This window comes from Jaculus jaculus, chromosome 7, assembly GCF_020740685.1.
Source record: "Jaculus jaculus isolate mJacJac1 chromosome 7, mJacJac1.mat.Y.cur, whole genome shotgun sequence".
Classification (NCBI taxonomy): domain Eukaryota; kingdom Metazoa; phylum Chordata; class Mammalia; order Rodentia; family Dipodidae; genus Jaculus; species Jaculus jaculus.
In genome coordinates this window covers 156,403,911-156,427,400 of record NC_059108.1, presented here as the reverse complement: position 1 = coordinate 156,427,400, position 23,490 = coordinate 156,403,911, and the positions used below count along the sequence as shown (strand labels likewise).

Sequence of the window (23,490 nt, the reverse complement as noted above, 5' to 3'; positions counted from 1 at the left end):
GTTCTGGAAAACACAACTGTCTGCAAATGAGAGCAGACGGGAATTGTGAGAGCTCCATTCCCCAGCTAGCCACAAAGGAAACCCACCAGCAGTGGATGGGACAGTATGTTACAGCCTGGGGTCATATCTCTGGGATATGGCCTCTATGGTCCTTACCATTCACCCCTGGTCCCTTTGGGCTTTGCCCTACTGCTCCCTTGGTTTTCGCCCACCAACATCTTTTCCTGGAGAAAGCCCTTGGGTCCTCGTGTGAATTCCCCTCTTCTTCTATCTTTCTCCTTCTGGGGCTTCCTCCCCAAAACCCCTCCCCTGAGCAGCACGGTAGACTCCATCAATTATCTCTCTGCCATTAACTGAGCAAATAACAATCTGAAAAACTGGCGGAAGTTACGTTAAGTAGCTTGGCAGTTAAATCTGATGCTGTTGATATTTCTGCTCAGAAATAATTAAATGACTTTCATTGATGGAATCTGTTTACAGTTGTAATGTGTCTGATGTTTTCATCACAAGCCATTTAACTTGGGGTTTTGCTTAAATTTCACTGCAACACACAAACAGGAGACTCCATCCAAGGAATGCAGTTAACACAGGGAAGGATTGAAGCCATGTCTGTAAGAGGCCATGACAAGGGCCTGCCAGCCTTTCCCTGTGAATCCTCTGGTACAGCATCAGAAACAGTCAAAATGATTGGCTGTCCTCACTCACAGGCCCTGCTACTGGGTCTGCCAGGCTGTGCAGTGGTTCCCACCTAGCAAATCCCCCTCATTACATGTCAAATTGTCCCTGAGAAATTGCTTCTCTTAATGGTCCCAGGTCAGAGCCAGGCGTTGGCTCATTTCCACATGGTGAGTTCATTTTGCATATCAGACTTCACTGGGCCTAGAAGAAGAGAAAACAGGAGGCCCCTCCCCCAGCGCAGATGCACAGAGCCATGGGAGAGGCCAACACCATGTCCTCTTTGCCACCACCATCGCCACAAGATCCTAGTACACTGCTTTTACCCTCAAGAGATGATGGCAGGTAGCCAAATGGCCCTGGTGCATCCAGGAAACCCCAGGAGGTCCCAAGAGCCCCCAGGAGACTGCTCTCTAGCCCTGTCAGCTACCACAGATGAGGCAAATCCCCTCATCATCATGAGGTAAGAACTGCTGGCAAGCACCCCATATCCACACCACTGACTCCCCTGGGACCTGGGATCTCAGGAGGCTCCATGGGGAGCAAGGGCTGAGCATGGTTTCCAGGCACATATGGTCCAACCTTCCATCCCCATGAGGAGACAGGCCAAACAAGGTAGAGGGGTTTCTAGAACTCTGAGCAGTAAGGGCAGGGGCATGGGCAGGGCCAGGGAGAGGCCATGTCCTCACTGCCTTGCCAATGACCTGGAGTGTGTCCTGTTATACCAGGTGGACATGCCCTCAACCTTACACTCATGGTCAACCATTGCTGCATAACAGACCGAACGCAACCCACACGCACTGTCATTGTCTCATAGCCTCTGTGATCAGGAATCTGATCAGGTTTCTTAGCACACTGTGGCTAAGGTGTCAGCCATGGCTGCTGCCATCTGCGAAGGCTCAGCAGGGGACATCCCAACTTCCATGTGGTTGTTGGTGCATCAGGTGCTGGCTGGCTGTTGGTTGGAACCATCATCTCCCAGTCAAACAGGCCTCCCCTGAGGCTACCTGATAACTTGAAGCTGGTTTTCCCAAGGCAAGGACTGGACAGATGGGGGGAAGTCCCTAAGCAAGAAAGCACACAAATGAGAAGCCATGGAGCTTCATAACTTGACTCATCCCATGGTTTTTGCAGCATTCTCTCCAAATGAATCTGCCCCACTGCCCTCAGAGAAGGGATTGGGGCACAAGGTGGGAACACAGGGACCCTAAGAGTCTGCCAGTCACAGTCTCTCTCCAGACCCCAGCACTCCTTCCAGCAAATATTCTCCAGTCTTAACATCTTCTGGAACACCCCTACACACACACACACACACGTATACATAAGAACACACACACTCTCTCTTGGTTGCAGTTTGCCCTGCCCCTGGTTTGGAGCATTACCTGCAGGAATCCTGGTCTCCAGAAAGCTGGCTGTACATGTATTAATGAAAGCGATGTGGTCTCTCTACTAAGGTCTTATATTAGGGTTCCCATACCCCCATCATTGGCTTCAACAACCCCTCCAACAAAGATGGCCATACCTGATGCCAGCACCTACCTACTTTCCTGGGGTACCATCACAGGGCATTAGAGTCTGGGTGAGTGTCTTTCCCTGTCCTGGTGTTCAGAAAGACCAAAGTCTTTTGGAGTCCTATGGCCCAGAAAGAAGGGGCAGGTGGTGGGTCACATGTGGAAGGTGAAAAGATTGACATGGGAGAGCAAGGCCCGGCAGTCTGGGGACAGGTATCTGATAGAGAATGCACCCCAAGTTGGGAAGATCCATGGCAGAAGGCCAGCCAAGGGTGGCAGAGTGTTCTGGAAGGAGCAGCCAACCACAGAAGGGCATGCATCAGGTGGAACTGCTGACCCCACCCTATTCGTCCTTGGGGAGAAGGCTGTGCAGTGAGCTGTAAGGAGAGCCCTGAGTGGCAGAGGCAACAGCTGCCTGACCTCCCCTCCTGGCGTGGCTGCAGCTTGTCCTGGTCACGCCTGCCTGTGTCTCTATCACATCTCAGTAATAAATGAGACGTCCTGAGACAGTCATCAATTTTGGCACGATTGGCTTTTTCCAGGGTCTGGGCTATGTGCTCTGCCTGTGGGGTGGATAAACACACTGGCTGGCCTTTGTTCCTGGCTTCTGAGAGACCATTTGTCACGAAGATTTATTCCCACTTGCAGGCTGGGAGCTACCGCACTTCCTCACTCCACTTAGCTCCCGAGGGCACCAGCTCACCTTGAGTCTCTCTCTGGGAGGGGTTCCCTGGGGAGGGAGCTGCAGGGAACCCAAAACCGCTCAGAGGGGCTCGTGTATGAGAAGATGACCAACAGCCTTCTCAGCCTGCCTTGCTGACCACCCACCAGGGGCAAAGTGGGCTGGCAAACACCTGCTGGCAGAAAGCAGGAGGGGATGAGATCATTTAGCCCTGGGAAAGTCAGGGTGTACCAAGGCCCCCTTGGGAGCCTGATGTTGCCAAGACTGGTAAGTCAGAGGCAGTGGGCAATGGCCTACCTTTCAGAGTCAAGAAGGCCTGAGGATGATGCTTAAAGCCTCCATCTACCCCAGGAGCTCATGGGAGCTTCCTTAACTCTGTGTTGACCAACTGGCACTGGACACAGATCTGTAGGTTCAATATGGAAGGACACAGGTCTACAGGCACCAGTAGGGTGGTGGGTGAGAGAGGCTTGCCTTCTCTGCTCCCCTTTCCACGTGGAATAAAAGGAGTGTGTTCGGAAGTCTTCTGGGCTGAGAATTTTGGGCTTCCTCCTCCAGGAGAGCTAGGGTTGTTCTGACCCAGGCCTGAGCAGGCAGCCTCAGATGGGGTCTGTGGAAGACGTAAGTGTACAAGGAGGAGGGAGAGAAAGTAAAAACAGTTAAGCATTTTGCAATGTTCCATTTTTTTTCCTTTGTGAACTCAGAAACAGTTTAGAGATCTTTGCCCCTCAGTACCTCACCTCCTTCTGGGTTTTTCTACTCTTGTTTCTTGTCTCTGGACTTCCTCAGAACAGCAGATGGATAATGTACAGTGTCTGGATCTCCATCATCTTCCATGGGCTTCTGTGACACAGGAGGACTACCTTAGCTGGGATTGGAACCCTCCCCCTCCCCCACACAGGAGTACCAAGCCCTCACTCTCTCCACCTCAGCCAGGTATTAAACCCTCCCTCTCCCCCTTGTCTGGGCAGGTGTCCAGTGCTGTCTCTCTGCTCCTTAACTAGATACTGAGCCCACCCTCGCCACCTGAGCTGGGTATCAAGCCCTCCCTCTGCCCAAGGTTCACACATGCTCCACCTCCCCAGCTTCCTAGTTGCCTCATGAACTTGTGCTAAACCAACATAGTGTGCTTTGTGAAGTCCAGGCCACTGGGTCATTGCAGGTCCTTCTTCGACATTCTGTTCAGCCTGAACTCCAATGTTAAAATGATGTTCACTTGGTAGATTAAGTTGGGAAGAACTTGGTCCTTACTCATCTCAGAAAGAGTATAATGACATTTTGTACTGTGTTAAGTCAAAGCCTCTCTGGGCCTGGAGTTTTCTCTGAGGAAAGTTTCTAGGTAACAAAAAATGTCTTTCATAGTCAGAAAAACAATTTTCCATTTCTTCTTGAAGTTTCAATTCCTTAGTTTTTCTACACATTGCATATGAAGGTTAATCTTCATTGTCATCTTGACTGGATTTAGAAAAGCCATCTAAACACACCTCTGGGCTTTTCTGTGAGTGTGGAGGTGGCTAACTGAGGATGGGAGACCTACCTTGAATGTGGGCAGTCCATCCTATATGTCTGTGAGGGTGTTTCCATGATGTTAACTGAGGAGGGAAGACCTACCTTGAATGTGGGTGGTCCATCACATGTCTGTGAGGGTGTTTCCAGAGGGTTAACTGAGGAGAGAGAACATACCTTGAATGTGGGCAGTCCATCCCATGGGTTGGGATCCTGGACTGCATAAAAAGGAGAAAGCAAGCTGAGTGCCAGCATTCCTCTGTCCCTTCATCCCCCCTCCCCCCCTCTTCATGACTCCTGATGCATTATGGCCAGCTACATTAAGCACCTGCTACCAAGCCTTCCTCACTGTGATAGACTCTACCTTTGAGCTAAAATACACTCTTCCTCCTGAAGTTGTTTTTGTCTGGTATTTTGCTACAGAAATGAGAAAAATGACAAATACACTACCCATTTTATCAAATGTTTAACAATTATTTATGTAAGTTGATTTATAGTAGCCATTTAATTTTTTTCTCTTCTTGAAGTTTCATACTTAAAACTATTCCTTTTTTTAGTGTTTTATTTAATTATTTATTTAAGAGAAAGAGGGAGATAAGGAGAGAGAATGGTCACACCAGGGCCTCTAGGCGCTGCAAACAAACTCCAGTTACATGCACCACCTTGTGCACCCAGCTTACGTGGGTACTGAGAAATCAAAGCTGAGTCCTTCAGTGTCATAGGCAAGCACCTTAACCACAAAGTCACCCCTCAAGCCCAAGATATTTTCTTTTTTATTTTCAGTGATGATAAATATTTTTCTTAGTCATACTTGCCAGAGCTTTAAAAATATTTTTTCAGAGTCTTCAAGTTTAATGACTGGCCAGCCAGGCCAAATGTGCCAACTGGTATAATGGTGGTATGTCTGTTGTGGAAAAACCATCTGCTCTCTGACTGAATTTGAGGCCTGCTCCACAGGAGGAAATTCATGCCTAGTACTAAAACCCTAATCAAAAGCCTAAGGCTGGGGAGGTCATAAGCCCTAGGAGGGAAACTACTATTGTTGTCTAGCTAAATGGATATATTATGCCTCATCAAAATTCCCTCAATACTTATGCTTATCCCCATATGTTAATACTATTCTCACTTTTAGTTAGAGAAGCTTAAATTTTCAGATGGTGGTGACCACTGGAGAGACTCAAAACTCATCAAAGTGCTAAGAAGAAGTGACAGTGGAGTGCTCAGCATTAAATAAGACATGTGTCACATCCTCCAAGGCTCAGGGACCATTGTGGAAGAGATGGTAGAAAGAATGTAAAGGCCAAAGGAGGGTTGGAGTGCTTTGTAATTCTGTCTTCCAGACACAAAGTTACACTCATGGCCTCACAGTGCCTGATGCTACCCTCACAAGCATACATACTAAAAAGGGGAAGGAAGAAGAGATTCAGTGGAGGGGGAATTAAGAAGGGGGAAAAGAAAGGTAGTTACAGGGGATTATAACCATGATATATTGTCTGTATGGACAGATGTTACCAATAAAAAGTAAATAGTATGGTTTCTTTGGTTTCTGTGCTGTGTGTGGCATGATCTATACATATGCATGTATATTCACATGTGTGAGTGCAGGTACGTGCAAACCATGGCCCACATGTGGAGGTCAGAGGACAAGTTTCCAGTTCTGGTCCTAAGCCTTCTATTTCTTTGAGACAGGGTCTGCTGTTTTTGCCAGGCTAGCTGGCCTCCCCACTTCTGGCAGATTTTCCTATCTCTGCCTCCCCTCTTGGGCATAGGTGTGGCTGGAATTGCAAAGGCCTGCCATGGAGTCTAGTTTTTATGTGGCTACTGGGGCTCCTCACACTGGTGTGGCAAGTGCTCTATCCACTTTACCATCTCCCCAATCCTAAAAGGTGTCTCATTAAACATTTTGTGTGTTTAATTTACAAACAATCATTACAATACTTATGGAGTATAATCATTTTGATCTATGTGTGCATTGCAGGAAGATTCAGTCAGGCTAATGGACATATCTGTCATCTCACCAGTTTAGTGTTTGTGGTGGAAATATCAAAAATCTATTCTTTTAGCAAATTTGAAATATACATTAGTGCTGTGGTCAGATGTAGGGTCAAAGATCACTAAAACTTAGGTGCTTCCAAAGACCAGACTTCTGGAGTTATTGATCCTTTTGTTTTGTGCATTGGCTCCATTTCATTACTGTCCTCCTTTTTTATTTCCTTCCTCCACCTTTGTTCCCTCTGCTTATTGAGCTTTGTGTACCTCAATAGTTTTCAGGCTTTCTTCTTTTCTAATAGAACCATTTAAACATGAATGAATTTCCCACGCATGCAGTTTTAGGTAAATCTGGCAAGTTTTACTCTGAAGTAACTTTCAATCATCATTTATTTTAAATACCAGTCTCCATTACCATGTCTGTTTTGGCTGCTGGGCTGGTTTGTGACTTCCCAGGTGTTCAGGCATTAGCTACGTTTGTGTCGCCATTTCCAGCACAAGTCTGTAGTACACACACTGTCATAGCATGCTGCTCCGGCCTGGCTTCTCCACACAGACAGCCACCAGTCCTGAGTCAGCTTCCAGAGGTACAACTCACCCTAAGGGTACAGAGTCAGGGGTTTAGGTGTCCTTCTGGCCTGAGGCCTCCCTAGTTCCTACTCCTAAGGGTCCCAACAGCCATGTGACTTAGACGTGCAGGGCAGGTATTGGAAAGGAGAGGCACCCAAATTTTGTTTCTGTGAAGGGAGATCTCTTCTAAAGGTACTTTTTTGTTGCTTTTTTGTGGTACTAAGCTCTGAGTATTCCAGGCAAGCACTTTACCACTGAGCTGCATCCAGCCCCACTTTTGAAGGAAGCAAGCTATAGCCTGCAATGAAATGAAACTTGGCAGCACTGTTCAGGGACCTGAAGTCTGATCTGGGTACAGCTCACAGTAAGGACTGTCCCAAGAGTATGAGACTCAGCTGTGGCTCCTAGGCAAGTGAAGACACCCGGGACTTCCAGTGACTGGACAGCGATCACTTCCGTTAACTTCCTGGAATGCCAGGAGTCTCCGAGTCTGAGTATCCTACTATGCAACCCAGTGAGGCCCCAGTACTTGCTCTTTGCCTGGTTGGTGCAAAAAGGGGATGGGAAGAGATCAGCCCTGGGGAGTCCAACCCAATCAGGACCTGACTTGCAGATTGGCAAGTGGAAGTGGAAGAGTGGATGCATCCTTCTGGGATGCCCTGGCGGGATCTGGATGAGGATCAGCTCACGGCACATGTCTTCAATGTGGATAAGGGCCTAACACAAACCAACCCACAGAGCAGGCATGTGAGGCTACGTCAGCATCCCAGCCGTGGGACGTAGGGTGGGCTGAAATAGAACAGAAGGGCTGGCAAGACCCACATAGGGTCCCTATGCTTGTCCAGGTCATTTGGCTTTTGTGGCTGAATGAACAGTTCCTGTCTACTTGAGTCTACCCCGAGGGGTTCTCAAAGAGGAGTCACAGCCAAACTGGACCACAGGAAGAACAGGAGGGTCAGACCCTGGCGAGCCAGCCTCCTCAGTGGACTGTCCCACCTGCGGGCCCTGTGCTGTGAGGGCTATGGCAACTCTGCACTACTGCTGCTGTGGGCTGCGGCCCCAAGCATTGTAGCACAAGTTAGCATGCTCCCACCCTTGACTTTCCCCACGAGACCTCTGGTTGTGATAGACCCTTCCTGGCTGTGACAATGAAAAACAAGTCTCCATATATCGGTCAATGTCTCTCTTTTTTTTTTTTTTCTGAAGGTGTGTTTTTGGGGGAGTGCACATGTATACCTGCAGAGGCCAAAAATGGATGTCAGGAGTCTTCCTGGATCACTCTCCATCTTATTTGTTGAAAGGAATTCTCGCTTAAACCCAGAGCTTGCCGATTCAGCTAGCTAGCCAGCTTGCCCCACAGGTTCCCTGTCTCCAGCTCCCAAGAACTGAGATTACAGGTGGGCCGCCATGCCCACCTGGCATTTATGTGGGTGCTGGTGACACTAACTTAGGTCCCCGTACTTGTGCTGGAGACTTTTTTTCCTACTGAGCCTCTTCCCATTCTCCTAATGTCTCTTGAAGGGGCCCCAGTTGAGAACCCCAGGCAAACTCCAGACTTGCTAGAGCTTCAGAGGATGCGTGGGGAGGCCAGGCCAAGACAGCCTGCCCTACCTGAAGGGTGTGTCTCAGCATGCAGTGGCTCTGGAAAGTGAAGGCGCTACCACCTGCCCAGGCTGCTACCTCCACAGGGGCCCTTTTATAACAGCAGCCTGAGGGCCATGGTATCCAGGGAAGCCTGGAGCTGTCAATAGGACAAGCCCAGGATGTCCCTGGCTGGGCAGCCTCAGGGCCAAGAGACAGATGAAGCCCCTAGGAGCATTGGCCTCAGAGCCTCACCAGCCACCAGAGGGAACCAGGGAGCACCGGTTAGTTTCTGGGGTATCACACCTTCAGCCCTGGGGTGGGCTTGTTCTTGTGCGCCCCGTGTGAGGCTCAGCAGCGGAAGGCCCTGGATGTTAGCTTTTGTCAGTATCTTCAGCAGCCAGAAGCCAAGTGCCAATAGCCAGGGGACAAGGTCTGCCTCCTCAGCATGGCTTTGTGCCCCTGGAGCCACATGATGCTCATTGCACCCCAGCACCCCACTGTGAGCACTAAGTGACGTTTTTCCATGCCACATGCTCCTCTCTGAATTCTGGAAGCAGAGTAAATTCTGACAGCCAGAAGCTACGTCCCCGTGAGAGCACACAGTGTGGCCCACAGATCCAATAGCTATCAATCCTCCCCAGCCAGCTCACACTGTATCTTGGCTCTTTTCCGTCAGCTACGGTAGGTGGGAATTCCGGTCCAGTCCCAGCTGGGAGACTGGGTTCCTCCTCCATGTGGCAGACTAAATTGCCTCCTCTGCGGAGCCTCCCTGGATCCCATGGGCCATGGCACCCCTATTCCTCACCACCCCAACTCAGAGGCCCATTTCTAAATGCAGCTCTTATGATAGAGCAGGCTTCCCAAATCTCACATAGCTTGGTCCTCACTGTCCCAAGCTAGAGACTCTTCACACAGTTGTCTCTGGCATCTGAGGCAGGAGGGGCTCCATAGCCCCTGCAGATGCTCATGTCTGCAGATGCCCAAGGCCTTTGCATAAAGTGGCAATGTAGTGTCTGCAAAACCCACTTCCTCCCATAGACATTACATCGTGTCTGGATTCCTAACGAGGCCTAATAGATCAGAACTGCTGTGTGGGCATGTGGTTGTCATGCTGTATTCTTCAGGGAATAATGATAAGGAAAAAATTCTGTCCCTGTGCAGAACAGATGCAATTTTCTTTTTGTAAGTATTTTTGATCCACTTATGGTTGGGTGAAGAGGGCTGACTATATTATCATTTATGGGTGGGGAAACCAGGCAAGAAGGAGTTACTTCTCTTAAAGTTGTAAAGTAGGAAGTGACATGGTCAGGATGGGGATCGGTATGCTGTCCCCTGCCTCTCCATAACATGATCAGCTCCCTCCACTGTAAGGACATTCATGAAGAAGGCTGGTGCAGAGAAGGAACAGACATCTGGAGGTTGTGACCATAGCAGTGGACAGCACCCGCCCCCCACTCTGAACCCGTCATACGGGGAGTTTATGCTTTGGTAGGTAGGACTGTTCTCCAAAGATTCAAGACAGAGACCAGGCCAATACCTGTGTGACACCCTAAGAAGTCAGGAGGGCATAACCCCTTTTACAGGTGGGGAAGCGGAGGTTCACGGTGCCAAGCGACACAGCATTTCCCAAACGCCATCCCAAGACCATTTTGGTTACTCTTGGTGAGCCCAGTGGAGGGCTCTTTCCTTCCTCCTTGTTGGCACTGAGCACTGGGCAGCAGATCCTAGGGCCATGGACCTCATGCGCCCCATCACTGCTTCCTGAGCGCCCAGGAGAAAGCTGACCTGCAGGAGATACACTGCACACGAAGAGCATCCAGGCGCAATGCCAGGGTCCTGGCGACCCGAGGCTTCTTGTACCCTCGGCCCTAGTAGGTTCCAGGAGCCTGTCTAGAAATGAAGAAAACATGCTGGCTTTCCAGCAGGATAGTTTTCCAGGGTCGACACCTTTCGGCCTCCAATGGCACAGAGTGACCCAAAGTGACCACACCCACAGCCATCTTAAGAACATGACTCCTGCTCTTATTCCTTGGGAGCCCACTTCCATCACACACAGCTACTGGCTTTAGTCAGGCCTATTTCCCCGGGTCACCCTGCAGCAGCCCCACACAATGCAGCAAAAAAAGCCACCATCTGAGCCCCAAGCTGAGCTGGGCCAGCCATGAAAGCTGGCACACATGACAGAAGCATCACAGGGCTCTTCCCATGCAGCCGTAGCAGGCCAGCACAGACCACACCCAGGGCTCAGACTTCAAGACAATAGCACCTGAAAAGCAATCACATGACCCCTCTTCTACTGTTCTAGTCATGTGTCCTCAAGGCCCACACTACCCTCCCAAGCTGAAGAACGGAAGGCCACCTTCAGCTGGTGTGTTTGCAAGCTACAGGGACCATGTGACAGCCAAACTGGCCAGGGGCTGGGAATGGACAGGCCACCCACCTTTGTCCCAGCTCCACCTACACAGGGGGGATGGATGGGGACTGGCCCTGTATTCATAACTTTCCAGGTTGCAGTGACCACAATTCCTGGCAGAGCAATGGCAAGGAGGTGGGTTTTCTCTGGCTCATGGTTTCAAAGGAAGTTTCATCCCTTGTGGCTGAAAAGGCACAGAGGCTGTGGACACAGGGCAGAAGAGCCAGAACATGGACTGAAATAACCTTCAAAGGCCCACTCCAGGTGACATACTTCCCTCAGCCAGGTCCCTCCTCGTAAAGGCTGCACAGCCTTCACAATAGTGTCACAGTTAAGGAACAAGTGTTGAAAACATGAGCCCATGGGGGGCATTTCAGATTCAAGCCAGGACAGGCCCATTTCACTGCATAGGGCTGCCTGACTCCTCTCTGTGTAGAGCTATGTCAGGGCTGGGTTTGGCAGAGGTGACACACCTTTGCTGCTGTGGAGCTGTCCTGGGAGGAAGGCAGAGGGAGGTGACCCCAGAGGCTGGCCATGCAGGAAGTAGTACAAGGGCTCTGTGCCAGCTGGCAGGGGCTGATGGAGCCATAGCAGTGACGCCTGGGGTGGCATTCAGTACAGGCTTTTGAGGCAAATGTGGGTCTTGCAATGTGTGGGTGCCCTCATTTGAGTGTGTCTATGCCACCATCTTGGCCACCTCCTCTGATTATGGGCCCCCTGGGCTGGGCACAGGCATAGGCCACAGAGGTAGGGTGTCAGAAGTGGAGGAAGCTAAGAGCCAGTCTCCTGCCCCTCCCAGCAAAACTTCCCAACTGAGCCTGAGGCAGAGAAGAAGCTGCTACCACCTGTTGCCAGATCCATCCTTCCTCTTGTACCAGCCGACTGTCCCGGGCACGTACTCACTCTGCAGGCACAGCCTCCCTCCTCTCACTCGCCCGCGTGCGGTTTCTATAATCCAAGTCATTTGAAACGTGGACAATATTTCAGCTCAGCTCCGCCACCATTACGGATTCATTTGACATTCAGTGTGCAGCAATAACAATGAATTTCCTGGATACTGAATGTCACATCCTTCCTCGAGAGCCAGCCAGTGTCATTATCATGCGAGCTATGTCCCCCAGCCGCTCTCAGCAGGATCCTGGACCCGCAAGTCCAATGTAAGCACCCTAGGTGCCTGGACCATCCTGCCGACCCCCCTCCAACTATCTATAGAAAGGACCCACCAACTATCTATAGAAAGGACCCACGACACCCGACGGGACCCACCCTTTGCAAGATCTTGGCACCTAGAGGCCCATGCCAAGCTGGGCAAGTCACCTCCACAGCAGCTCACGGGGCTCTGCTGGCTTCTCAGGCCCAAAGTCCTCGCTCCCTGATCTTTCAGGACCAGACGAGGTCTCAAGTGGCCCCTGCCTTGACTGGCTCCTGTTGCTCCGTCCACATCTGAACAGGGAAAGCAGGGCTCTGAGGGGCGGCCACTTCCACACTGCAGCGGTGAAGTGCAGGGGCAAGGCTGCTCGACCATACGGTGAAGCCGACCCCACCATCTGCCTGCCTGGAGCTCCTGCTTCTCCCCAGGATTTCTCCCACCTTTGAGTCTCCCCTCACCTCTGCCCTGAGCTACCTGCTCAGGCTGGCCCTCCCTTTCCCTCAGCACAGGCCACTGTGTAAGAACCCTGTGGATTCAGCGAGAATACCGGGGAGAGGGAAAGCTGCTCGGCGCTCTGTGCGCCTGACTGGGGACGCTCAGGCCGCATGTGGGGAGAGCGGCCAGCGTCCCACAGCTGCCTGTGGGCTGTAGCGGACTCAGGAAGAGGCAGAGGGGCCAAGCTCGGAGCCCTCAGACAAGTTTAGAGCAAACACTCCCGTGTTCAAAAGCAAAAGTGCCTCGCCTCAAACTCTCAGGACTATCAGTGAGAACAAGGGCTTTGGGCAAAGGTGTGTGGCCAGAAGCCAGGGCTTCTGTGTAGCTTCAGGGGACTGCAAGTGGCAGGTGGCACCTCACCTACCTTCCCCGGGGTGCCTCTCGCACTCCTCCCACCACACCACACCCTCGGTGGCTCCCGAGATGCCTGAGAGGGCCGCGCTCCAGAGCAGCAGGAAGAGAAAACGCTGTGTCTCGGAGAGCAGGCAGGCATCTGTCCCGCATGACACGAACCCATGCCGTAAGGACCCATCAAGGCGCTTAGGGGAAGGCCCCAGGCATCCCCTAGGGTTCTTAGGGACCCAAGGGCAGAGCTCTCAACCTGCTGTGGGCAGGAGGGCTGAGCCACGGACTTGTCAGGAGCTTTCTTGTAGGAAAGGTGAAGGAAGGAAGGAGCGGAGGGGCAGCCTGTGGACTCAGCAAGATAGCTGTCTGTGGGACGAGTCTGCCATGTGTGCTCTCTGCTGAAAGGACAAGCTGGACGCTCGGCGGCAGCAGCAGCACAGGGCCTAGGATTGGGCAACAGCCCACCAATGAGACCAGCACTACATCTGACCAGCCAGGGCCCCAAGTGCCGCTGGTTCACCAGGTGAGGGGCTCTGGGCTCCCAACCAAGGCCTGAAAAAGTAACATAGTGGTGTGCGCCAGTGGAGTCAAGTATATTGGGGGACCCAAGCTGGGGCTCAGTCATTGAATGGGATCAGATACACTTTGGTGGTGGCTTGTGTAAGGTCAAGAAAATCTATGTGGAGGGTCTCGAGTGGGGTCAAATGTGTTCTGCATTTCAAAGTTACTTGTGTGAGCAGGCAGAGCATTCTGGTGACAACCTACCCACACAGGAAATTAAAGACAGGAAGAGAGAAGTAGGGAGCAGACAGTGCTCCCTAAGAAGATGGTATCCAAGCATACTCAAGTACTGGAGATAGACATGTTCTGGAATTTTCCCCTTAATTCTCAAAGTCCCCCCCCCACAGTTGATACCCCTCTCAAGGGTCCTCAGTTGGGAGGGTGGGCTGCAGGAGCTGGGAACAGAAGGAGGCCAGAGCACTCGAACAGAGACTGGGAGTGGAGGAATGGGAGCGAGGGCAGGGGCCGTGGCTGGGCGTCTGGGGGCCCGAGTAGGACAGTCCCAGGGCTGCAGGAGGAAGGAACAAGTCTGACTTCAGCCCAAGACCCACAGTGGGTATGTCTGACGGAGGAGGCCCTGGGACCTGAGGGGTCATTCTGACTCTGCAGTGCCCCTGAAGCCAAGGAGACTGTGGCAGGCAGGACGGCTCACTGTCTTACTCACGTGACCTGTGCAGGGACGTGAATCTGGGGGTCTCCGCATATGTCCCCAGCCCTCATCACAGCATCTTGCACTAAGCACAAACTCCAGAAACACTTGTAATATGCAAGTGTGCCCTCTTGAATAGCAGAGCCCTGCTGGAGGGATACCTGAGAGAAAGGAACGGGAGCAGAGGGGAGAAGGCAGGATTTCCCATGGGAATCCATGACTTACGATTTCACCTTTGCCGGGTTGGGCCTCTTCCTGTCCTCTCACATCTCCTGAGTGCAGCAGCCGTCCAGTGTGGCACTCAGTAGTTGGTGGGAGGAGAGCCTGGGCCTGACTTGGAGCCAGAGAAAATGGTGTTGTGATGACTTCGGCCTCAGAGTGTGTAGTGGGGCTGAAGCAAAAAATGAGAGCACACAGCTCTCAAGGACTCTGTCACCTCCCCAGATAGTGCAGAGCACGAAGCCCAAGGTGAAGGAATTCTACTATGGGACAAGAAACTGAACATGTGGGTGCACTGACACCTGGCAGTTGCCTAGCAACTGCAATGAGTCCACATGACAGAGCCCAGTCCCAGACGGGCTGGGGGCTAATGAGCACCACGTGCCCACCTGCTCCTGCTCCTGGCCTCCACATGCTTTTACTGGGCCCTGCAGACAGGAGTACAAGGGGCGCCACGGCTCGTTGGCGAGTCAATGGGCCTTGTCTGGCCCGGCTCCCCACCTCTTCAGATAGCCGCTGAGCAGTCCCTCTGTCTCCCCAGCCCCAGCATGTTAACACAAACAGCCTTCTTACCTGGCTAGTTAGAGCCCAGAGGCTCCACTCCAGCCCCCTTCCCTGCCTTCAGGCCTGGTATGCAGCTGCTTAGCTAGGGAAGAACGCTGTCCTAGGTGCCTGCCAGAGTGCCTGCCAGGAGTATCTCACAGCAGTATGCGTCCTTCCTCCCAGAGAGCTGGCAGTTGTCCTGCTTCTCCATGCTGGGCCCGCCCACTGTAACTGGTCCCTTCCCATCTGCTCAGCACCTAGAGTGCGGACAGTACCTAGCTCTCTCCCCTGCCCGCCCTGCCCCAGTGGATTTCTCTGGACCTGTATGCAAATTGTGACATAGGAGAGATGGCACCTTTAGGTAGGGCTGGGCAGGGTAAAATCAAAATGTCACCCTCACTGTTGGAGAAGGTGTTGGAACACCCCACTTAGCCTGTGGATCAGAGCCTGGCACTGGGGAAATACAAACATTCCACAAGTGCACAGGAACCTCGGCTCACTCATCTGGAAAGTAAGCGACAGAATTGCTCCCCAGCCTACCACGGAAGCAGAAATGTCACCTGGCTACCCAGGGACCAGACAGGCCTTTGTAAAACTTGACTTTCCCTGACCTGTTTTTAGATCTTCTCACCTCTGACAGTGTCCAATAGATAACTCCATTCCTTGTGAGTGATGGCAAAGTTCAGAACAGCTTTAATTTTGCAGGGCAAGAAATTAACAGCAATGTTGGCCTCATGTGCGTGATTAAAACTCTTTTTATAGCATTTCATGTTGCTTTACGGCCGGGTGGCTATACCTCTCAGAAATCTTGGCAGAACCCTCCACTGGCAGGCAGATCTTCCAGGCTAGACCCCAGGTGGCACAGGTGGTGAAGCCCATGCTGGGCGTCCTTGGCATCCACAGACATGAGCCACTAAGTCCTGGGCGCCATGCATTCCTACATCCCAGAGGTGGTGCTACAGACAGGCTCCTGGAGCTGGCAGGCATTCTAATTTGAATTTCATTGTTTCTTTTATTTCCTCCCTTTGGTCTTCCTGTGAATTCAGCCATTTTATTCCTTATATTTCCTTCTTTACTTAGAACTGTACACAGAGGGCTGGAGAGATGGTTTAGCTCCATTAAGGTACTTGACTCAGAAGCCTAAGGACCCAGGTTCCATTCTCCAGGTCCCACATAAGGCAGTTGCACAAGGTGGCATATGCGTCTGGAGTTTGCTTGCAGTGGTTAGAGATCTTGGAGCACCCATTCTCTCTCTCTCTCCCCCCCCCCCACCTCTCTGCTTGAAAGCAAATAAAAATATTTTTTTAAAGAACTGTACACAGAACATTTAAGTTCTTTTAATGGTTGCTTTGTCTGAGTGTTTTCTTCCAGAATTCACTTGTGGAAACCTATTCCCCAGTCAATGTTCTCAAGAAGTGGCCTTTAAGAGGTGGTCAGTCCCTTTCAAGACACCAGAGAGGCTTACCCCTTCCTTCCTCCCTATGGGGCACTTAGCACAATTTATGTAAAACTAGCCTCTTGCAAGTGAAATCTTCCCATTCTTCACAGCCTCCAGAACTAGCAACTATGCATTTCTAGTATTTCTGAATGGTCTTATCTGTAGTATTTGGTTATAGCTGCCCAAAAGCACCTATTCATAATTTTAATGTGCATATTTACGAAGCCAAAAATTAACCAAAGTTCCAGCCAATTCAGCAAAGCAAGAAAAGAAATAAATGCACAAGGCAAGACAGGTCATTGTTTGCCCATGATACAGTGACTTAAGTAGAGGAAGGAAATGACATGTAATTAGAACTAATAAGATGGTTGAACACTTTTGCAACATATGAAATCAATATCTCAAACCTAATTGCATTTCTATACATCACCCACAGTTGGAAAATATAAGCTTTATGATGTTGTTTATAGTAGCAACCAAAAGTATTAAATACCTAGGAATAAAACCAACAAGAGATATGAAAAATACTTTATAGGAAAAATTATGAAAGCTTTGTTTAAAGGCAATAAAGAACACTCAGGTAAAAGGAAAGACACACCATGTTTTTCTTAAAGAAACATAAGGTGTGTCTCTTTACCCCAAATTGGTCTAAACATTTAACACAGAGTACAAAATTCCCAAGAGGCCTTTTAATGAAACTTATTTTTAAACTTATATGTAAAATCAAAGGCCTGCAATTAGGCAAGAATCTCTTAAGGAAGTAGCTCTAGGGCCTAGGCCATGACATGCCGGAACTTATAAAACTGAAGTCATTAGACTGCCATAGTGTGGACACAGGGTACCACAGAGGAAAACCAAGAGTACAGAGAAATGTCTGTTCGTAGAACCTTAAAGTGTGATTTATGGGGGCACACAGTACAGATCGGACAAAGAAGGATGTTTTTAATAAGATGCTGGGACACTGGCACTTTAAGAAATAGTGAACAGCAATCCCAGCCTCACACCATGTTTAGACATTAGTCCCAGGTGATTGACCATAAGAGACACAACCAGAGACTGGTCAACTGGAGATGACATCCCAAGGAGACACAAAACGGCTAACCATCAAGGAAAGGTGGCAACAAAGACAGTTTTATTAGAATTAAGAAATTCAATTCAGCAAAGGAAACCCTTAAAAAATGAAATAGAGGGCTGGAGAGGTGGCTTAGTGGTTAAGGCGTTTCCCTGCAAAGCCAAAGGACCCCAGTTTGATGCCCCAGGACCCACATAAGGGGGTGTGTCTGGAGTTCGTTTGCAGTGGCTGGAGGCCTCAGTGCACCCATTCTCTCTCTCTCTCCTCTCTCTCTCTTAAATAAATAAATATTTTTTTAAAATGAAAAAGAGTGGTGACAGGCTGGGAGACAGCTCCCCTCGCATAGCTCACAGACAGAGGGAGGCGTGTACTGCAGAGAGTACGCAGCGGCTAAAGGAGAAGAGGTACCTGCAGGTGGGAGGGGCAGAAGACGGAGCTCGTGCTTCACACAGGACAGATGCAAAGGCTTGTACTCCTGGAAGGCACTCCAGCCTGTCTCTTAATCAAAGGCTTTGGAAAACCTTCTAGGGAATTCTGTAGATGCATCTCATTTTTTTCCACAGACTTCCACAAAACCACAGTGAGGCTTTCCTCATGAGATAAAGCCTTGAGGGTGAGCAAGCAGAACAGGAAGGAAAGAAGTGCCCGCAGGACAGCCCCGCCAGGAGCGGCAAGCAGGAAACCGCAAAACCAAACACAACCGCATTCTGGAAGCTGAGAAGCAGCTGGACCAGGCGCCTGAGCAGATTGAAGAAGACAAACCTGAGCCAGCGAGAGAAATCTGTGAACACGGCGCTATGCTTCACTCTGCACGGAACACCTGAAATCAAGCCATGATGACTCGGAAACTGCTTGGACGTGCACTGCTGGTGGAAATGTGAGACTCTGCAACCGCTCTGGAGGAGACCTGACTATTCCTGAACAAATCAAACAGGCCTGTGCACATGACCTGGGAATTACACGCTTGCTCGTTCATGGCCACAGATAAAAACCCAGATCCACACTAAAATGCACACTCTGTCATTCCCAGCTGCTCTATTTGTAATCACCCAAACCTGGAAGCAAACATTATAGCCTAGCCAAGTCACCATCAGCCTATGGGATACCATCCAGTGATAAAAAGGAAACTGTTAGTACCTGCAATAATTTGGGTGGCTTTCAAGGAATAATGCTGAAGGTACAAAATTATGTGGCACAGGACCAACTCCCAAATCCTGAGCATTCCTACACTGAAAACCTAACATCCAAAATACTCTATAATCTGCAACTTTGAGAGCCACTAAAATGACACATTCAAAGTTTTGGATTCTGGACTATTTCTGATTTCATATTTTTGCCCTAGAGATGCCCAACCAATAAAGACTACGCAAATACTAAACTCCAAATTCTGAGAAACCCTAAAATCTGAAGTACTTCTGGTCCTAAGCACTTGGGGTAAGGTTACATCAACAACAGTGAATCTAATAAAATTGTTTTCCCACAGGCATTTCTCAAAAGTCAATTTCCTCCCATGTACCTCTTCCTAAGGACCTGGGTGTGGTAGCACTAGACATGAGGAAGTGACTATGGAGGGCAGGAGATGTAAGTAAATGAACTCAGGGATGATGGTGAAGGCAGAGTCTAGGCAGCAAGACGTCCGCCTGGGTCACAGCAGCCTTCCCAGGAACTAAGAGATGGAGGGCCATCACCACCAGGACACATGTTGAAGAACTGTCTTTTTGCCCTCAGAAAACCACAGAATTGTCCCCATCAAACAAGGGAACAAAATAAGAAAGACTGAATGGGCTCTAGCAACCTGGGATACCACCCTGTTGCTGAGAAGAGCATTGGCAGAGGCAGAATCCAGGATGAAGCAAGTATCTCAGGTCAGAAAAGATCTCCAGACACAAGTGAGGAAGAAATGGGCATAAGAAGACATTGGAAGAAGTAGTAGCAAGGGCTGGGGAGATGGCTCAGGGGTTAAGCCTCTTGCCTACAGAGCATAAAGACCTGAGTTCAATTCCCCAATACCCACGAAGCCAGATGCACAGCGGTGGCTGGAGACCTGGGTGTGCTCATTCTCTCTGTCTCTCTTCCATCTCTCTCTGCTTGCAAATAAATATTTTTTAAAAGGAATAGCAGTAAGTTAGAAAAACCAAAAGTAAGGCAATCAGTAACTGTAGGAAACACAAAGAACAAAACTGGGAACAACTGGACTCTACTATGCCATTAGGCTGATTGTGACTTTATACATGGAAGTGATCTAACCAAAAGTTGCAATATAACTGTATGACACAGTGGAGGCAAAGGAGAGGGGAGCATGCGACTCAATATTCTTCCCACTGTAATGGGAAATTTCAACACTGTGTCTTGATCAGTCAGAAGGCAAGATATAGATACGATTTAGAACTGTGAAGATGTGTGGATGCCAAAACAAATTTTAAAAAATATTTATTTATTTGACAGAAAGAGAGAGAGGGGGAGGGCATGCCAGGGCCTCCTGCCACTGCAAACAAACTCCAGAAGCATGCACCACTTTGTGCATCTGGCTTTATGTAGGAACTGGGGAACCAAACCCAGGCCTATAAGCTTTGCAAGCAAGTGCCTTTAACCACTGAGCAATTTCTCCAACCCAGAAAGAAAATATTTTAAAAGCCATAAATAACTGATTCTAGGGCTGGAGAGTCACTCAGCAGTTAAGGCACTTGCCTGCAAAGCCTAAAAACCCGAGTTCAGTTCTCTGGTATTCATGTAAAGCCAGATGCACAAAATGGCTGGAGTTTGTTTACAGCAGCCAGGGGCCCTGGAACACCCATTTTCTCTCTATGTGTCTCTTCTGCTTGCAAATAAATAAATAAAATAAAATTGATTCTAGAGTGAGAAGGGCTGGAGTCATCAGTCAAAGATGAGCAAACTGTTATATTTTTTGTACTTTAGTTCTTTTAGTACTTATGAATTTTGTTCTAAAAATATATTCACATTAAATAATATATAACTGATTAGGATAGATTTTGGTTCAATTGTGCTTATCTGTTAATTCAAAATCAAAACAAGACCCTATCCTTTTATTACAAATTTGCCTGTTAAAAAGTTGGGCAGAGCTATATATCTCATAGAGAATTAGTATCTAGGATATACAAAGAACTCAAAAAGTTAAATAATAAGGAACCAAACAAGCCAATCAAAAAATGGGCTATGGAGCTAAATAGAGCAGTCTCAAAGGAAGAAATACGAATGGCATATAAGCATCTAAAAAAATGTTCTGTCACTAGTCATCAGGGAAATGCAGATTAAAACTACATTGAGTGCTCGCTTCGGCAGCACATATACTAAAATTGGAACGATACAGAGAAGATTAGCATGGCCTCTGCGCAAGGATGACATGCAAATTCATGAAGCGTTCCATATTAAAAAAAAAAAAACTACATTGAGATTTCATCTCACTCCTGTCAGATTGGCCACCATCATGAAAACAAATGATCATAAATGTTGGTGGGGATGTGGAAAAAGAGGAACCCTTCTACACTGCTGGTGGGAATGCAATCTGGTCCAGCCATTATGGAAAACAGTGTGGAGGTGCCTAAAACAGCTAAATATTGATCTACCATATGACCCAGCTATAGCACTCCTAGGCATATATCCAAAGGAATCATCTCATTTCCTTAGAAGTACGTGCTCAACCATGTTTATTGCTGCTCAATTTATAATAGCTGGGAAATGGAACCAGCCTAGATGTCCCTCAACTGATGAGTGGAGTTCTACTCAGCGGTAAAGAAAAATGAAGTTATGGAATTTGCAGAAAAATGGATGGATCTGGAAAGGATTATACTAAGTGAGGTAACCCAGGCCCAGAAAGCCAAGCGTCACATGTTCTCCCTCATATGTAGATCCTAGCTACAGATGATTGGGCTTCTGCGTGAGAAGCAAAATACTTAGTAGCAGAGGCCAGTAAGTTAAAAAGGAGACATAAAAGGAAGAGAAAGGAAGGGAGGAGGGTACTTAATATGTTGATATTGTATATATGTAAGTACAATGATTGAGATGGGGAGGTAATATGATGGAGAATGGAATTTCAAAGGGGAAAGTGTCAGGGGGGAGGGAGGGAACTACCATGGGATATTTTTTTTTATAATCATGGAAAATGTTAATAAAAATTTTAAAAAATGAAAAAAAAATCTTTAAAAAGTTGGGCAGTTCCGGTCTGAGTGTCATCCTCTGGGAAAGCGGACAGCTCTCGTGCATGAGACGAGAAGCAGCAGGCACGGCACCGCAGAGGAAGGGAGATCCTGTTGGCATAGTGGGCAAAAAGCAGCTGCAGCAAAGCCAGGGGATGCTGGTCCCTGAGCCCCCAGACTCGGGCAGGAATGGCTGCCCTGAGGGCCTTCTCTGTGTGGTAGTGTGAATGCACATCCTCCACAGACTCAGGTGCTTTACTAAGTTTGTAACCTGGCTGAAGGAGATGTCACTGGTAGGGAGGGGAATCCTGGGGTCCAGTCCTAAGGTGTGTTTGGGGATGGATCTGAATTCTGGCCAAAAGGTACACAGAGAGATCTGAGCTCCCGAGGGGTCCCTGCTGTTTGCAGCCAGTTTTGCGTTTGTTGCTCTTGGTGTTTGCTGCTGGGGACGGTTGCTCTCTGCGGGGATGTATGGAAGCAGCTTGTTCCACCACTGATGGAATGCCTCTCCCCTGTGCACCCCCAACGCCAGCTCTGCCCAGGACCTGCAGGTTCAAAATAGACCCCTTCCTCCTCTGAACTGTGCTTGGTGTGCTCATACCAGCAACATGGAACTGACTACAACTCTTGGCATTGCCTTTGAGCATGGGGACAGTGTGTCCACACCTGCCCCTGAGGACTCAGTGCTCTAGCAGGCCACATAGGCAGCATGAGGCCGGCTGCTGTGTCCTCTATGGCCCTTGAGGGCCTCCTCAACCCCAACATTCAACTGGTGCTCACTGCCAGACCCCAGGCTGGTGGGCTCCACCCTCACACCATGCTTTTCAGACACTGTCCCCCAGCCTTCAACTGCCACTCCTCCACTTGCTGCCTCCTCAACCACGCCAAGGCTCAACACGGCTGATGGATAGCCGCCCATATCCTGTAAGTCACAAGGACACACCTGAAAGTCTGGGGGCTTGGGAGAAGAGGAGCTGAGACGTCTCCCCTTGGGTATTGCTCCCAGCTGGGCTGCAGCAGTGATCACGGACCACTCTATCTCCTATCTCTGTCTCAGACACTTTCCTTGTTCCCATGATCTCTGAGTTGGGTTCAGCTCTGTGTGCAGATGGGGAGGAGAGAATGAGCCACATGTATGAGACCAGGGTTGGATAGGTGCTGCTATTTGGGGGAGGGTACTTGGAGTCCAGGGACACAGACAAGCAGGCCTGAGCCCCATCCCATCCCACATATCATATGGCTGGTTGTCTGATGTGGGAAGAATTGCCCAAGAAATCTGAGCTTGTTTTCTGGCATGGGAAACACTTTGAGCATCCTACAGACAGCCACCAAGTGTGGCCCAGAGAAGCCTGGGGAAGCCCAGGTGGCCCAGGCACAAATGTGGGTGTGTGCCAGTTGAACCTACAGCACAGCCCAGGACATAAGAAGGGAGATAGGGAGGGCCTGCTTAGGCCAAGGACAGAGACGGCATCTGAAACTATGGACTCTGTGCAGAAGAGTAGATGTGGAGAGATCTGTGAAGCAAGGAGCTGGTGGCTTAAAGCCACAGGCAGATGTGGGAAGCTACATGTGGGTCCTATGCAAAGGAGGGTGGAGATGGGGTAATTGTGGCACCCTGTCTGAACAGGCTACCTCCATGCCTTCGATCCAGGGGACCAGATCCAGGGCCTGCAAGGCACCCCGGTGGCAACCTTCTGTGAGGCTTCCTTGATACTGTGGCTCCTCGAATGTCCTCCGCTTTTGTTCGAAGATTTATTCCTCGTCAGATTGATGCTGGAGTCACTTCATGTGGTGCTCTCCACTGTCAGCAAAATGAAGATGCAAATAAATCCCCTGACCCGCCTCTCAGGGCCACAGAATAACCCTCGGCCTCCCACATCCCCACCGCCCATGGCAGCTTTGAATTTTAAATTTCATTTTCCCATCACTTTTCA

At 49.5% G+C, this 23,490-nt stretch overlaps 2 long non-coding RNA genes and 1 other non-coding gene across 3 annotated transcripts; 1 reads left to right on the top strand and 2 right to left on the bottom strand.

The window, feature by feature from the left end:
- Window positions 1-530: 530 nt before the first annotated feature.
- On the bottom strand, window positions 531-3,711 carry LOC123462207. Its single transcript, XR_006638156.1, has 5 exons — window positions 3,609-3,711; window positions 3,166-3,478; window positions 2,890-3,040; window positions 2,215-2,307; window positions 531-1,739 (listed from the first exon to the last, which is right to left on the bottom strand). It is a non-coding gene; the product is annotated as an uncharacterized LOC123462207 (long non-coding RNA).
- Window positions 3,712-4,401: 690 nt separating this feature from the next.
- On the bottom strand, window positions 4,402-14,575 carry LOC123462208. The gene is made up of 3 exons (XR_006638157.1): window positions 14,356-14,575; window positions 6,779-6,962; window positions 4,402-4,532 (listed from the first exon to the last, which is right to left on the bottom strand). It is a non-coding gene; the product is annotated as an uncharacterized LOC123462208 (long non-coding RNA).
- Window positions 14,576-20,686: 6,111 nt separating this feature from the next.
- On the top strand, window positions 20,687-20,793 carry LOC123462438. Its single transcript, XR_006638260.1, has one exon. It is a non-coding gene; the product is annotated as a U6 spliceosomal RNA (small nuclear RNA).
- The last annotated feature ends 2,697 nt before the right edge of the window (window positions 20,794-23,490 follow it).